This window comes from Botryllus schlosseri, chromosome 8, assembly GCF_051294905.1.
Source record: "Botryllus schlosseri isolate E-star chromosome 8, Bs_hap1, whole genome shotgun sequence".
NCBI classification, from domain to species: domain Eukaryota; kingdom Metazoa; phylum Chordata; class Ascidiacea; order Stolidobranchia; family Styelidae; genus Botryllus; species Botryllus schlosseri.
In genome coordinates this window covers 8,702,609-8,719,421 of record NC_137243.1, presented here as the reverse complement: position 1 = coordinate 8,719,421, position 16,813 = coordinate 8,702,609, and the positions used below count along the sequence as shown (strand labels likewise).

The 16,813-nt window shown below is 41.1% G+C and overlaps 2 long non-coding RNA genes across 2 annotated transcripts; both read left to right on the top strand.

Annotated features, from left to right (window-relative positions):
- The first annotated feature begins 6,353 nt into the window (after window positions 1-6,353).
- LOC145445357 (uncharacterized) lies at window positions 6,354-9,967 on the top strand. Its single transcript, XR_013916975.1, has 2 exons — window positions 6,354-6,457; window positions 9,376-9,967. It is a non-coding gene; the product is annotated as an uncharacterized LOC145445357 (long non-coding RNA).
- On the top strand, window positions 6,567-8,969 carry LOC145445356 (uncharacterized). Its single transcript, XR_013916974.1, has 3 exons — window positions 6,567-6,626; window positions 6,695-7,067; window positions 8,634-8,969. It is a non-coding gene; the product is annotated as an uncharacterized LOC145445356 (long non-coding RNA).
- Window positions 9,968-16,813: the final 6,846 nt, after the last annotated feature.

The following is a 16,813-nucleotide window of genomic DNA, read 5'->3' as shown; positions in this document are numbered from 1 at the left end:
AATTAAATTTATATTTTTAAAATACACTAGCTTGGCGTGGAGTCTGGAGTTTTTAATTAAGATTGCAGGAAAGTCGTGAGTAGACTGCTATCGTTACGTCCATTTAAACGAGCAGTGGCTATAGATATAGGTAAAGACAGGACTGTAACTGCTGTAGGCGTGATTTCATGCTGCCAAATATCTTGATTTTTGGGTACTCATCCCCAAGAAAAAATGCGCAAGCTTTATAGAAATGGGCATTGGGCATATCGGCGTTAGCCTTTACCGCCCCACGACGCACTAAGCGAGAAAACCTATGGGCCCTACAGTTTCCAAGACGCCTCACTCAGCTCTACCGGTAAATCTGATTACGTGAGCAGCGAGGACAAGAAATTGATAGCAATATATATGCAATTCCCGATCATATTGACCGATTTTATCATGAATTATCGAAAATTTTCGTGCCTCGCGCTGGCTCACTTAACAGTACAACTATAGTTTCGTGGGAAAAGCGAACAAGGTGATAGGGATAGGTTTATCACCCTATGGGAACCCTATTTTTTTTTTGGGGGGGGGGCTGACGAAGTGCTGTTTCGTTCCTGCCAACGGGTAGCCTATACGTCCGAAGATGTTTATTATTATTGAGGGGCCCTACCTTTTCAAACACACTTCCCTTGGCTCTACCTGTAAAACTGATTACGTGAGCAGAGAGAGGATAAAAATTGATGGCAATATATATGCATATTTAGCGATTCAATCATGAATTACAGAAAATTTTCGCGCGTTGCGCGTCCAGGCGATAACACCTGTCTCACTAAATCGCCCCGAAAGCAGTATAATTGTTAGTCCTATAGCTCACGACCGAAGCGTCCGCATAATGTGATAGGTCCGGTCTTTATCGAAAGCTAGTTTCGCACTGATTACAAAAATGCAAATTGGAATCTCGCCAGGGCAATAAAACTACTCCGAAATAGCCTGCAAAGGTCGACTGTACAGAACAATGGGAGCGCAGCAACACAATGATCATAACAATGGCCAATGGCGTCAAGTGATTGATCGGAACAATGCCAATTTTCATATTTTGATGACATTGGGGTCCGTTTATTTGCGCTGGTATTCGTGCGGCCCCGACCGTGCTCTGAAATTCCAAATTTGGCCCTGACACCGAAAAAGTTTGGGAACCACTGGTCTATATAGAAGTGGTTCCTAACCTTTTTCCACCCACGTACCATTTCGAGGTTTTATGCAGTGCTCGCGTACCACCTACATAAGTTACGCACGCCGAGGGTGGTCAAACATATTTCGACCATGTTGAGCTGCCGAAGGCATCGAAACAGAAAATAAACTGCCCATTGTAAGGCGCGGTATATGATTTCTGTAGTGGATCATTCATTTGGAATTCGTGTGGTCGAATATATTAAAACGTAAGGTAGGAATTCCGATGCTTTACGACTGGATCTCATCACCCTTGGGCCGTCATTGGTAGGATTGCAGCTACGCACGACCACGACGGCTTCAAAAAACTCAAAATCAACCCCACCTGAACTAATAACTCCCTTCGGTTGAAAAATAAACTGAATCTACCCCGGTTGCGAACCACTGGTCTACGGGTAAGGTTGCAACGTTATTGACGATGTTAACATTACTATGTACTATTAACAACGTTATTGAATACTTTAGCTCTTTCTAACTTAGTTTGGCCCTTTTTTCGCCACTGTTCTGGCTCTTTTTCTCTAAATTTCCTGTTTAGCGACATCTATGCCCATTTTCACTCGAATCCATCCCTCATCTTACCTCTAAGAGCTGTAAAGGAGGACGAATTGCCAAAAAGGAGGACATTCAGGCGTCCTCCGAGGACATTTTCAAAAACCTGAAAAGGGATGACAAATCCTCCTAAAGGAGGACGTATGAAAGCCCTACATATTTCTAACTTTCGGTAATCGTTGCTGCTGTCCGGTATAATGAAATCTGTCATGTCTGGATGCTGAACTGTTGGAGATTAAAATTGTAACACTGCAAAATGACCTCCACGGCAAAGCCCACCAGGCTGCACCAAACTTTTGGTGCCTTGTTGACACGGAAAAGTACAGTGGTGTATGCGCAGCAGCTATGAAGGTTGCAAGCGTGTTTGGTTAAACTTATCGCTGCGAATCAGCCTTTTCGGACATGAAATTTATCAAAAACAAACACAGAACACGCCTCACTGATGCACATCTGGAACACTCACTCAAGGGTAGGTCACACGGTACCGAAATTCGCTAGCGACTTCGTTTCTTTCTTTGCTCCACTCCTTCGCTATAGCGAGCGCTAACGGGGTCGCTAGCAAGGTCGCTAATCAAGACGCTACCGATGCGTTTCACTCGCGAGCTCGCTAGTGAATCTTGTTGTGACAGTATTACGTCACAGCGGAGAAAAAGTTATTGTGAAATAGGGATCAGTTGTTCGGAAACCTCCGCCGTGTACGGACCTAGCCTAGTAGGTGATACATTGTAGCATACAGACCTGTGTGGCATTTGTAATAACAAAAACAAATCTTATGACATTCAAATAGGTGAAAATGTTGGCTCTTGCAACTACAAGAATTCAAATGTTTAAATTAGAACACAAGGTATGTAAATCGATAACGACAAGGGCCATGCAATGATGGACGAGGAGATTACAAAATCTGACCCAACTCATGCTTGACATGAAGGGATCAGGGCTTATACTGGATATTTTATTACGCCAATTTCTGATTTGATCATCGTGGTCACTTCGTTCATCAAGCAGCCGTAGTGCCCTACAAAGCTCTCCACAACTGACCAACACCAAGCCAATCGCAGTTGAATAAATCACTATGATACCGCATTTCACTGCTGAAATATGTGTTCATTTATTGAATGCCACTACCAATGAAAGTATTGCCTCTGCAAATAGCTGTCAGTAATGCCTTGGACTGTGCGTGCAATGTGCATATAGCATTTTTTTGTTGTTTTCAACTTCTACCATATCACCCGGTCGGCTAACATATCTTGGTTGTACGGCGGAATACCTTTTCGAATGATGCCCAATGTTGAAGCTTTGTAATAAGTACCGTACCGGCGCAGTTTCTCGCTCCGAGAAAGACGTACTGTACTCGGTTAACCTTTTCCCACCCCCTGATGACGTAACACTCGCCTTAGTGAAAAAGTGAGATTATCGCGAATGATGTCGCTAGTGAATATTGTACGTGTGGCCTACGCTTCAAGCGTTGAAGAGTTGCAGTGTCAAGTTACATACAAGAGCATAGCGCACTATAGTTGATAGCATGCAATGCCAGGTTTCCCACTGACTGATATAGAAACAGATAACGTCCGCTCTAAGTGTGACATGATTTATTTTAAAATTTGAGTTGGCTGTTGTATTATTATTTATACAAACACGGTGCGAAGTAATTCATGATTTCTTAAAAAATCTTAGTGGCTAGTTAGTGGAAATGAGATGTTCTGATTTAAAGGACTCTCTTAGAAGTCTTACCGCAATGTGATCTCTGCCAGTGCTATGATTATCAAAGCGGGAATTCACTCTGGTACGGGTAAACGGCGAGAGTAAATGGTAGCCCGTCGCTTCAATCTGTACCCAAGAAGTCGCTCTTGGTTGCAAAAAGGTTGGTGACCCCTGCCTAATGAGACAGCTATATTCTCACTCGTTGCCAATGAGTTTTTGACGGCGTTTATTTTACTTATGTATAACCGCGTTTAAGCTTCAACTTCCAGTCGGTATAGCATAGCTGCCTATAGTTTTAAAAGCCGAATTGCTCATCAGTTTTTTTCAGGGATTTCTAGAAGTTCTAGTTATGCTAAAAAGTTATGCTCAGAATATTCAACTTTCCGTTTGTGAATATTTACTGACTCTCTGCTGTGAGCTTGATACGCAATTACACAATATCAAGAACGAAATACACTATGGTAGTCGCATCAACGAATGTTTCTTATTCAACCAATCAAGGAAATTGAAATAAAGAATATATTGTTGTCTAAAAATCTAGCAGGCGAACGGAATCCATTTGAATTGATTTGTTTATTGTATCATAAAAACCAAATCCCCGCGATTGGGGTGTTAACTATAGTATATAAGTTGTTTATGGGGTAATATCGGTAGCAAGTAGGCTATAGAAACCCGTTTTACACTCTGCTCAATAGTCAGACGCCAAATGCATTGTCCAGTCTGGCCTAGACCGTTATGGGGTACGCGTACATTCCCTTGCGAGTCCTCGTCAAAATTGTTGGCAAAGCGACGGAAGATATTGATTTTTGCGGATTATTATATCATTTGATTGCTCCAATTTAAAAAGTAAGCATGCACTTCGGCATTGTGGCATAGAGTTGCCTGAGTCGCCGCTATAAGGTATGATGCACATTAATTTATCACATCACTGAAATGTAGGGTTGGGATTAGCAATATGACGTCACGTGACGTCATAGGCTCACGTTCGCGTTCACACAGAATCTTTCAAAAAAGTTCGCGTTCACACGAACCTGAACCTTTCAGGGGTTCGCACCATCCCTAGTGTCGACCATTTCTAATGCAAGACGTCCGCAGGTTCATGATTTATATTTCTTCGAAAATATTTAGGACATAATTATACAACTTCCGAAAAAATATTTATTTTTGAAATGGAAAAATCTTGAACAATGTTTTAAACGGATATCTATAAACACACTTCTCCTTTTAAATGCAACTTCCTGCAGCAAGTCCACTTTCTCTTTGCGCGGAAATTGGCATATCAGAACTATAATTTGTGGATTCAGATTATAGATAACGAACCTCCGTATAGTTATCTATATACAGACTTCAGAGGCGGAACTCGACTCGCAGCTGCCACACCGCGCATCTGACGCATTAACGATAATCTAATAACAACAACAACAACAATAATAATAATGCGACCATGGTGTCCTACAAACAGGATCGAAACAGAACTTCGTCACCCCCCCCCAAACAAAAAACAAACATTGGCCTTGGGTCCCCAATAGGGTGTTAAACCAAAGTTATGGGGGTCTTCGCCCCCCAGACCCCAATCAGGCTCTACGCTTTTTCAGCTACTTATCAGCGAGATCGTTAGTACTGTTAGTGAGACGGCTTGTGTCGTCTAGACGGGTGAACTTTTTTATAATTCAGGATTGAATCGATTAGTATGATCACGAATTGCATATATATTGCTATAAATTTTTTATTTTCACTCTGCTCACGTAATTCGATTTACCGGTAGAGCTGAGTGAGGGGCCGTAAAATAATGAAACAGCTTCGGGCGGACCCGCTTGTATAATGACTTAGTTCAGGGGCGGGCAACGTCTCCAGTCGGCGGGTCGGATATGGGACAATGAAGTACTTGGCGGGCCGGATTCCTGAATCGATATATTAATCGCGGATTTATCCGCCTATATACATGGCATAAATAGTTATTTGTAAACTTCCAGTTTAAAGCATACACACAAAAAAAACTGGTAGATTTACAAAGAAATTTCTGTAAATTTTACAACGAATTACCGGTCGCAGCCAATAGCACCGTGTAGCTTGTCATTTTACATTTTGATATGTAATATTACATTAATTTAGCTGCTAAGTCAGAATTTCTTCGCAAGGTTACTGACAGTTACTCGCTACGGCATTTTACCAAGCTATTGGCAAAATTGGTTAGCTTCCAAGCCCCAGCAACCAGTGGATACGTGGAAGTGCATGTCACTGTGATATCATTCTCGTTGCGATTTGACCTGATTCAACCTCGTTCGCGAGACAGGATTAGGTCACACGGAACTGGTTGACCCTAGTACCAATTTCGGTATAGTGCATAGTTGGGTGCAAGAAGCAGCTGACAATGTAGTTACACCATAGACATTATATTATAAGGCTATGGCTACACGGTCGGCCTCGGCGGTTAGATTTGTTGTAACAGATAGGGCTAATGAGTTACAAAAACCAGTTTAGGATATATATCTTATTCGTGAAACTAGAAATATCAGCACAGCAGCAGGCTCAGTTGACCATTTCGTAATGGCGGACACGGCGACCTATAATAGGTTACCTTAGGTTGCGCGTTGCAGGTTTTTCTGAGATTCGTAGTAAACAACCAACAATCAACTGTGACATCACAAATAGCGTCCGGTTAGGTAAGTAAGTAGGGAACCACACGTGGAGCAATAAATATCAATATATACGAAATTAGATGCAAAAGAAAGGGACTATAGGTGTTGATAGATGTTTCTGTATGAAAAACCAACCTGGATTGAACATTATAACGTGGACAGTAAATATTATTGGTGGCATATGCGAGCGGATGAATATCACTTATTTCAAAGTCGTCTGCGTGTCGAGCCGAGTAGCCGACTGGTCGGCCATTAATATTGAGCTTTGGGCATGCAAAGGCTGACAGCGAGAAGCTTGTGACTTGTGATTGAAGAAAGTAGAGACTTTCGTTGTAGATTCTCAGGACTGATGAATGGGATACGCATCGTAAAAGGTACAGTAGCCTACTGTATAGTATTAGTTACCGTGAATATCTACGACTGTGCACACCGGCCGGATGACTTTGGTTTCATGATTTAAATATTTCAGTCGCCCCATTCTCAGGGCCCTGTGGATATACGCAGTTCACGCAGTTCACGCAGGTATCAACGCAGTTCACGCAGGTAGGTTATCATGTCTTGAGTTTTTTTGGTCGCCGATTTTTAAATTCGTTGTATTTGCATTTTGTCAGATGGTTTAAAGCGTCTAAAGGAGACGCTTTGCTAGCGTGACCTGAACTAGCATCGAACAGGCGGCCTTGGACGCAGTTCACGCAGCTCACACAGTTCACGCATTTATTATCTGTCTGAAACGAGTTTTAGCTTCCTCTTTGAAAGTAACTCGCAACGAAGCTTGCCAATTATATTGGTGAACAGCAAAGAAATTATATAGTAGCCAATTATTCCACTACATCAATAATGATATCAACTAATCTGAGAACAGCTGTGCAAACTCCATATTATCTGTCCGAAAATTTGCATCTTTGTGACGTACGTCCTAAGTAGACCATGAATTGACTATGACGACATTGAGGTGTTATTTCTTTAATTAATGGACATAAGCCAGTGGTTCCCAACCGGGGAGGAATTCCCCCCTTGGGGGGAATTTTGCAATTTTTAGGGAGGAATTCCACTTCAGAATTATAACGGATTTCCCAAATTGTTCATGTCCGAACTTTCATGTAGTCAACCAGCTATATCCGAATGTATGCTCCTTATGGCCTTTTTTTGCTGAAAGTATGTTCAAATGCTATTTGAAATCTCTTTTTCACATACGAATTCCTCCTTGTTTTTTTAAATTAGTTCAGATGTGCTGCAGCTCGCAAGGCAATTTTGTAGGCCAGCGACGTCCTCTCAATCAAATATATCCTAAGGGAGCAAATGTCGTGCCGAATCTATCGCAACCAGGCCTCTAGTGAAGGTATTTATCTTATATTTTCAAGTCAACATTTTCAGACAGTGACAAAATATTCCAACGTCATCGATTCAAGTCAAACAGATTGCTAGCCTTGCTTTATTTTTAGTGAACAGCTCCCCGATCGAAAAAGACATGTTAAACTTGGTGCGACGTTGCAGAAACGTAATGGGTTTCATAAATATCAATGAGCTCCAGCAGGAAATCTCATCGCGTGTATGTTATATATCAGGGCTGTAACCTAGTCACGATGCTCCGAGTCACAAGTCAATCTCACTTCCATAGTTCTGACTCGAGAGTCAAGTCGAGTCATTTTCAATTCAGCATTGAGTCAAGTCCGACTCCAAATCACCGAGCAGAGGGATCGACTCCGAGTCATTGTAATGGTATTATGACTCGAGCCCGAGTCCAAGTCATTGTGTTGACTGCTCAGTTTCCAGTTGAAGTCTTGTTAAACCCACTTTTTATAACTCTGTTTGGTGATATTGAATAATTTGGATTGATATTATACTAATTTTCCTCACTTTGAGCAGTTTCTTGTCGCATTTTCAAGTATCAAGACCAATAGATGAAATTCCAATCGGGTGGTCACTTTACTGTTCTTCGAAATTACAATGAAATGTCGGTTTTTGCCGTCTATAGTCTCGAGTCATATGGCTTGGTTCGAGTCATGCGCAATGACTCGAGTCCAAGTCGAGTCAATACAAAGATTGTCTTGATTCGAGTCGTTTCCGTATTTTGAGAAAATGACTCGAGTCAGGTCGAGTCATCAGAAAATGGTGGCTCGAGTCTGGTCAACCCTGCTATATATGAAAGTAACAATATTATTGGTCAAATGCATAGGCAAACTTGAGAAAAAAATCGCGAGACCAGTAAATTTATGCATACTGATTTTTCACATCAGTTGTATTAGCGATTAGTGCATCGTAAGCCGAAAACACAAAGGGAAGCGTGGCGGTCTGTTGAGACAAGTCTCCCAGAATTTGTTTGATTGGGACCTAGACCATTGTTTTTGGAGGTCTACAAAGTGTTGTTACAGCCCTGCTAGAAACAAACACTCGGTACTGCCCGTCTTATTCTCTTGGTCAATAGGTGTTTGCACGGTAAAAATTACTTATTTTAATCATCGGGCAGATTTCTCCTAAGGGGGGAATTTTGGCTCAAATTTCGGCCAAGGGAGGCACGAGACGAAAAAGGTTGGGAACCACTGACATAAGCGATCAACTTGATGTATTTGGGAATAGAGATACGAAATCCCGTTCTTCGCATTCGCTTCCTTTTCGCTCCTTCATCAAGGATCACATATGAACTTTCGCCGATCGGGATCTGCGTTCCAAATGTTGGAAGTAACCAGCGCTACCGGTAGCAGTATAGATTTTGCTTCCAAGGCCGCCTGTTCGATGCTAGTCCAGGTCGTCAGCTCACTCGAGCAAAGTGTCTCCTTCAGCCGCTTTAAACCATCTGACAAAATGCAAATACAACGAATTTTAAAATAGGTGACCGATAAACTCAAGACATGATAACCTACCTGCGTGAACTGCGTTGATACCTGCGTGAACTGCGTATATCCACAGGGCCCATTCTCAGTTCTATTTTGGGATATTAGTTGACTTGTATAATGACCTGCGACACCACATACTCTGCCATGGAGTAGTTGTAACTGTTAGCTTGTTATTGACATTTATCGGGTCATAGCTTGGATATGTTTTCATCCACTGCTCGATGTTTGGTTCACATGCCGCATCAAATGAGGCACCTTTTCTTTCAATACATTGATCATTCAAGTCATGAATCTCTGCTATATCATGTCAAATGAGGAGTCGTCAACTCACAATGTACCAGTACCGGTACTTCAAAACTTGTTATATTTTTGTTAGCCTATTTGTCTTAGTCTTTATAAGTCATGTCTAGGTTAGCAACTTGGCTTAGTTCAGCGACTTACGCATGAATTATTTTTAGTGGAACTGCAAGATACATAGTCACACAGAAGAAATGAAGACGAGAAAAAGAAACAATTGGAAGTTTATCCGGCGTTGGAATTAATTCACCTTTTCTTGGGACCACTCGTGCTATATTTGCATGCTTCCTAAACAAGAATTATACCTCCAGCAGCAATACTTTTTCATCGTGAATCATGAATGAATATACAGTTGTCCTAATGTCGTCTTGAGAGCGTGAAGACACTTTTGCGGTATTTTGGCATCGCGTTGCTTTGGGATAGGTATGGATGTAGGCTGAGACGTGAATTTACAAGCTGGCATGTAATCTGATTTACAAGGACAGCATGTAGGGTTGTAGGTAGGTAGGTAGGTAAGGCGGTAAAATTACAGTCTCGGTGGTAAATGTACACAGAAAAAAATGTAGATTGAATATACCAGAAGTGACAGTAACATTACAGTCTGGCATGTAAAGTTAGATTACCGGACGGTTGTAAGTTGAATTTACAGTGAGTGACGGTAATGTTATATTACTGCCAAGTGGCTGGCCACCCTGCTTCCAGACATTTCGCGGTAAATCGAGGTAAATTTTTTTTTCAGTGTAGAAACCAAAAACAGTATTAAATGAAACGATTAACGTTGTCGTTGTTGTTTATGGTATTCATCGAGTTTGTCGACTACTGAGGTCATTTTTTATCAGGCCAATTTTCTTCACTTTTATTCCGTAAATGCCGTCTTGTAACACGGCCCACTTCTAGGCTTTCATAAGACACCGCTTAGGCCAGGCCTGGGCAAAGTGCGGCCCGCGAAAGGTTGCTCGGAATTCAAAAAATAAAACTTACTTTATGAAGGACTTAAACCATAGGCTGTATCAAGTGAACAGGAAATTCATTTACTTTGCAGTCTGTACATACATTAATATGCCACGATTACGCTGCCGACGTAACTCTCATGCGTAATCCATATTCCAAATAAAGGCAATGTGGCAAAGTATGAATAGCAATTAAATCACAAGAAATCACTTCTTCCATATAGTTTAGTTCAAACCTTCTTTGTTGCCATTGTCACATTACGCATTTTACGGTATGTGTTTCAAATTGTTAAGATATACGTTTCGAAATCCCTAATTCGCAAAACAAGTCAATCAGTGCTGGCGATTACTATACAACTGACCATATCGATCACCCATTACCGGGTATGGCAAAAAAAGAAAGCCGAAAACTGAATTCAAAGAAGGTTTAGACTTCAGAGCACTAAATATTTGTATACTGGAGTCACGCGTAAACCTGTCCTTTTAGTTTTTGCCGAGCATGTCACCGAGATTAAAGATTTTATTTAAAGTCGGTCTTATGACAAAAACAAGAACTACTCGGTCAAGGGAGGGTGAAGTTAAAAAAATGCAAGCTTCGATCAACATCAAGGCTATTTAAGCTGCACATTCTTCTCTCTCGACAAGACGAGCAAATTCGCGTTCTCCTTCTCTTAATTAACTCTTTCGACGCCGCGTATCCCCATATGTTCGCTGCCGATTGTCTTCAAAACGCCGCGTATCCCCATATGTTCGCTAAATCGAGAGAGCGTATTTTTGTCTCGAAAATCTGACATGCCGTTTTGCGTTCATGCCAGTCGGGGCATTGTGCGGTAATGAATTCAAAATTCAAGACTTGCTACTGAGAGGCAATTTCGCTAGATTACCTGTACGGAATAGTAACTTTATTTGTTATATATTTCCACGACGGTAATGATTTTCAACAGATGCCAATACCTAAATATATTTTACATCATTATCACCAATCTTTATCGACACATCGCGCGTTAAGTAAATATACGGATCTACTGAAACCACCAAGGCAGTACATGTACTGCGACAACACAGACTTCACACCAATATATACGTATTTATTCAAGTTTTTCAAAGGTAAAATTGCATCGGGAGATGACGAGGACTCAGCGGTGACAGTTGATGATGTTTTTGTGCAGATCGATGCTTGTAATCGTACACAAATGAGGTCCGTCGGTATGATACTGCGCCTGAAAAACAAACTTGAGTACCGGTACTAGCAGAAGTCAAAATTTCGAGCCATTATTGCTGGTTTGACGTCACAATGATAACCTTGAAGCATCGACGGCTGAAGATCATGTCGGCAGCAGCATTTCACGAAGGTTCTAAACCTCCGCATTGCCATCGAAAAGGAATTAACGATTTAAGGATAATATATTATCAATATATAACATAATAGGAATATTCTGTGAAATTTACAACGTCACAGCTAATCTATAAGTACCATAGAAACACCAACAAAATCCATACCTTGGCAGCAGCGCGCCTGAAATAAGCAAAACTTCAGTTCGTACCGAAGCCTGTCCTAGCAACACGACAGCATCAATCAAGGCATGTTACGCATCATTAGATAGATATCGTTTGCGGCTACAATACGGACGTAGGTACGTCTCGGTAGCTAAGGTAGCGACGAAGTGACGATCGGTTGAAATTGGGGTTATTTGGTGAAAATCGCGGCGTTTTGAAGACAATCGTCAAATTTAGCTCGGCGTCGTAAGAGTTAAATTGTATTCGTTTACAAAATAATTCTTGAGTTATTTCCATGATAGTCTATTTAATTGGAGGCTTGCAGCGCGAAATAGGACAGTGTGTTTGTGTATGCCTGCGAATTGAAAGTCATTCCTGCGCATTGCGCAAAGTGCGCATATTCATTACTCTAAAAAATCTTTGCAAACTTTTATCGGGAAATGTAACAATGCAGCTCAGATGTCGTTATAATGAGCAAGCAATTGTCGCGATGTCCGACTTGGAACCCCATTGTGCTGTACGCAAGTTGAGGAATCCGAATAACTGATTAGCTGTGCGCTTTATCTGTAGGATACTAATCCTCGTCTGCTTTATACACTCGTATTCCCTCGGTGTCACTTGTCAGTGTTTGATTTGTTTTTAATACTGCGCATTGTGCAGTGCAGAGCATTAAATTAGGTTGTCAAATATTGATGCGCAAATTCTGAATTTGTTTGATTAGTTTGAACGGGAACCTTCTATGTTCCAATAAACTTCATTGCTGGACGTACTCTACTGAGCGCAACCATATCGCGGATCGAATTTCAAACCTTTGTGATATGTCTTTCTATTGATAAGGTCGCGGCATGCGCCCATATTGCTCTTCTGCGATAACACGTGAATAATTAAAAGCGCACCATTTTACGATCAAATCCGACTGGCTGATCGGGGCCTACTTAAGGCCGTAGGCCCTGGGCTGATATTAACCAGCGTGTTGTCGGCATTAAACCCCAGGTGCGTAGCCAGGGAGTTTCTCATTTATAACTAGAAATCCCGTCCTTTTGAAATGCCAATTCACTAATTCGTATTATCGATGCTGCGTACTGCAAATTAGCGAGAATCATTTGTATGCGAAATGGGTCATCGATATCTCATGTGCACTGTCGTCGGTGGTTTGATTTAGCGCGTCCGCATGCCGGCCTGCTACCGTCCGCAGAAACACTTTCGCCTAACAGTAACAATCTCTGAGTGTAATATTGTTTGTGTTTATGTATCTTTTTGATTAAAACTTATGCCCGCGTCTGAGCAAATTGTGCTCGTTGCCATAGCAGAATCTTGGTATTTGGCTATGACTAGCGCACCCTGTAATTGTAATTATTGTAGGTTTGCGGCATGTCTGCAATTTCGTTATCACCGCAGCCTTGGCGGCCGATTGTGCAGTCCGATAAAATTGATCACTACCAGACATGGGGTGATTACTTCGTGAATGTAATCGATTGCGATTACGATTACGTCTGAATGACGCGATTACGATCACAGCCGAATCGGGAAGTAGTCGATTACGATTACGATTACAATGGAAAAGTAATCACGATTACTCACGATTACATTGATTTTGCGTCTTAGAAGTTATATTGGAAGACAATAAATGGATTGCGCTGAAAAGGCCTAATGAGATAACAACTTTCTTTAAAAAAGATGCGAAATTTGCTTTTTACGTCATAAAGTACCCACTGCCCATTTTATATTGGACGATTTATCGCACCCAACCATTTGCGTTCTTGCCAGGTCCACAACTGCCGCACCCCAAATTTCCTATTAGGGTAGGGAGCGAGGTCGAAGGGGACTCAAATATGTTTCGTAAACCAACACAAATTATAGACTATTTTCGAGAGATTTCATGAACTTGAAAATTGTCTACGAGCATCGCGATTTAAATGTCTCTAGATAGCTTGATTTTGAAATACATAGCCTTTAACGTATCCTCCTCAAGAAAAAAAGTATGCATAATTTATAGTAACAGGCATTTAGGTGCCAGTCAATACCGCGCCACACACATTAAAAGACATACGCAGTTTCGGCCAACATGCGAATCCACGAAGTGTGCTACTAATGAAAGACATTGGCCGAAATTAGGGGTATGTGTCCATCGTCAATAGCCGCGCTGGGTGGGTGTGACTAATAGTCCGGTCCTTCCAATCTGAGCCCACAATGCAAATGCCACCGGGGCACCCACAGAGCATTAAAGACATGGCAATTAGTGTGTGTGTCTCACGCAAGTATTTCTTTAGTCTGCTACGTTTTGGCCACAACAATATCTTTTGATTATATAACAGACCGGAGGTCACGAATTAACAACATACCCTAAAGTAATTATTACAAGATACCAGATGTTATAATCATGAATTACATGCTCCCATCTCTTCAGGTAAATCTTACCATCGGGGGCTGAGAGAGGATTAAAAATGAATAGTAATATAATGCAAATTACCAATATTATTGACGAAATTAAATCTTCAATTTGAAAATTAACTACCCTATGGGGCCCAAGACCAACGTTTGGAATGGGGAAGGTTTGCTGTTTTAGTTCTGATTCTAGCTACAAGCCACGCTAACATTGTATAATAAGCCGATGGCTATGGCGGCAGGTCCACATGTTGAGTAAATAATTGTGAAATAACGATTGGCGCCCGTTTCAAGCAGAATAATATGAGAATTAAGAGAAAGTGAACATGAAATTCCGCCTTCAACATAATACAGATAATGTAATGCAACGGCCATTACGAGAGACGGCTCGGTTATGATTAGGGCGGTTCTTTTTTGACCTAAAAAAGAAGATTTTGGCCTAATAAATCAAAATTTTGACTCTTTTTGACTGAATTGTGACCAAATTTCGACCTAACGCATGCAAATTAGGTGTTTTCACACATAATGTTAAAATTGTACCACTTATCTTCATTTCTGGTTGGAACTGACTGTCCTAACGAAGTAGTTTGGCCTGAAAAAACGTTTTTGACTTAGAAACAGGCATCTTTTTACATGAAAAAAAAACAATATTTTAACGAAATCTTGCCCTATGAAGAATTCCAGTGGTTACAATATGTACTATGGTAGAAATAATTGAAAAAATCTGTAGTACAACGAGAGATACTTTCCTACATTCTTGGGTAGAAAGTGCATGTCCCTACTGAGAAGCTTGCCAAGGACGTTCAACAGCAACAGTTGTTGGCTGACAACACTCAAGTTGTGCGTACACTGCTGGTGCTGGTGACACACCGTACGTGTTGCTTCATTCTAACAATGTTGTCTACATCACAATTTTTCATCATGCGCTTTTTAATATAAGAATTATGCAATGCCCAAGAAGTCTTTCTTCAGTTAGGATATTGAGGTACGTTGACCATAACACCATGTCTACCTATTTGTTTTATTTGACCGTTTATGATTCACAATGAGCAGACAATCCGCCGTTTACAACGGTAGGCCTATAAAATAGGCTAAAAGCTGTAAAATATCAAATGATAAGTTCACCGACAGTGCAAAATCTACAATACAAACAAAATGCAGACGTCAAAAATGTTTTGACTTCATGAAAAATTTTGACCTAACGCTACAATTTTGACAAAATTTTGACAAATTTTGACATGTCAAAAAAAACGCCCTAGTTATGAATCTTATGATATATCAGCAGCTGTTGATTTTTAATGCTTCGTCGTGGAAACCGTAATGTTTTATTCGACGAGTAGGCTACAAACTTTCAAACCTTACTCGGGTGTACGTACGTCCGTACTACATAGGCCTACTGCTCGCCAAGCAGCAATTATCCTGCTACGAGGTAGTGGCGTCTGGAATGTATTGATGACCTGATATACAGCACGGTGAGTGTCGTTACAATCACACTAATGTATATTCACTAAATGTGGATAGCTGGATATTTCTTACGCAATGACGTGCAAAGCTAATAGGCCACTTCTGACGTAATAATGAGCAGTGTGGCATTTGAAAATCTGACGTTTGTGCCATCACTAACTGGTATAATACCTCTACCTTGTTCACGAATGTTCAATCTATGACATAGTCCTGTACAAATAAAAAGTAATCGTTCTTTCACAAAGAAATCGATTAAATATGGAAAGTAGTCGATTACGATTACGATTACTTCGGAATTTTCTCGAATGTAATCGATTGCTATTACTATTTCTTGAAAATGCTGTAAATCGTCGTAATCGATTACGATTACTAATCGCGATTACCCCATATCTGATCACTACTATGTATTTCGCGCAGGATCAAACTAACGATCCTTGTTAGATATACAAATTCGATCTCATCGTTAGAAACGTAGATTTCATCGCGCGCTCTGAGAAATACCATCTCCTATCGCGATCTGTCGTCCAAATATACGTTCAGCTTCTACAAATTAAATTGCATTATTTGCATCTATGAGGGCCGCAAGCCGCGTTTCAAATATTTTGTGAACCATTTCTGTGATAAATATTCTCGGTGCGCAAAGTTGAACAGTGTTTTATTGTGGTGCCTGCGAGTTGGAATTTATTCCAGTGCCCATTATATTAATCCAATTATGCTTTGCGGACGTATATCGGGAAATGCAGCAATGCAGTCAAAAACGATGTTTTAATCAGCTACCAATTGTCGCGATGCGAGCTACTCAATACTAAGTAAAAAAACCATTGTGCTGGCGGTAAGGGATAATTACTAATTGGCCGCGCGCGTTTGTCTGCTTTCGTGTTCCAGGATTGTCGCGCCGTTTTACTGCTCAGCGCAGCGACCTAATATCGCAATCATCTGTGCGGAAGATCGCGTCGCGTGCATAGACGAATCACGCTAATTGGACGCGGCCCCACGTAACACTAATAATACCACTTGTTGAATTGCAACTGAATATTAGCGTCAGAATGGTCATTTTGAAAGACGGGGTTTGGCGTTTCAAAAGGAGGGGGTTTCGACACCCCCTGGTTATACGCGCCTGCCGCCACCCCATGTAAAAATAAAAGTAGGCGCCTATGGTACCTTTACTAAAATCGGAAAGCCCATTTCTATAAAATCGCGCATAGCGCGAAGACTATTTTCCAGTTGAATAAATTGGCTAATAAAACATTCCACAGCATATATGCCTAATTCCACAATTCATCTCGTACACCATGATGTGGTG